At 60.1% G+C, this 328-nt stretch overlaps 1 long non-coding RNA gene across 1 annotated transcript in view; it reads left to right on the top strand.

Moving 5' to 3' along the window:
- LOC119591011 overlaps positions 1 to 328 on the top strand; it is a 3,521-nt gene that overhangs the window by 929 nt on the left and 2,264 nt on the right. The window contains exon 2 of the long non-coding RNA XR_005230309.1: positions 15 to 233. This is a non-coding gene — a long non-coding RNA (uncharacterized LOC119591011). The remainder of the gene's footprint in view (positions 1 to 14; positions 234 to 328) is intronic.

Genomic DNA, 328 nt, shown 5'->3' on the forward strand with positions numbered 1-328 from the left:
TCGCTCTTCAACAGCGATTCCTCGTGGTGTTGGCGGTTGTCCTCCTGTGGCAGTGGCCCAGAGCAGCGCGGGTATGATGGGTTTCGGAGGAGGGAAAGGAGGAGTAGGCGGATATGGCGGTGGATATGGAGACAGCGGCCCGCAGATCGTGTATTTGCCTGTGAACTGTGGGCCCTACCAGGCTGGCGGCGGTATGGTGTCCCATGGAGGCGGATACGGCATGTCCATGGGAGGTACGTGGCCGGGGGGGATGGGGAGGGGAGATTGGGGTCGGCTGAGGGTTTGTCTGTGTGTTTCGGTGCGTGTTTGAATATTGCATTTGTGCGCT

The sequence above is a fragment of the Penaeus monodon genome, chromosome 28 (genome assembly GCF_015228065.2).
Source record: "Penaeus monodon isolate SGIC_2016 chromosome 28, NSTDA_Pmon_1, whole genome shotgun sequence".
NCBI classification, from domain to species: Eukaryota; Metazoa; Arthropoda; class Malacostraca; order Decapoda; family Penaeidae; genus Penaeus; species Penaeus monodon.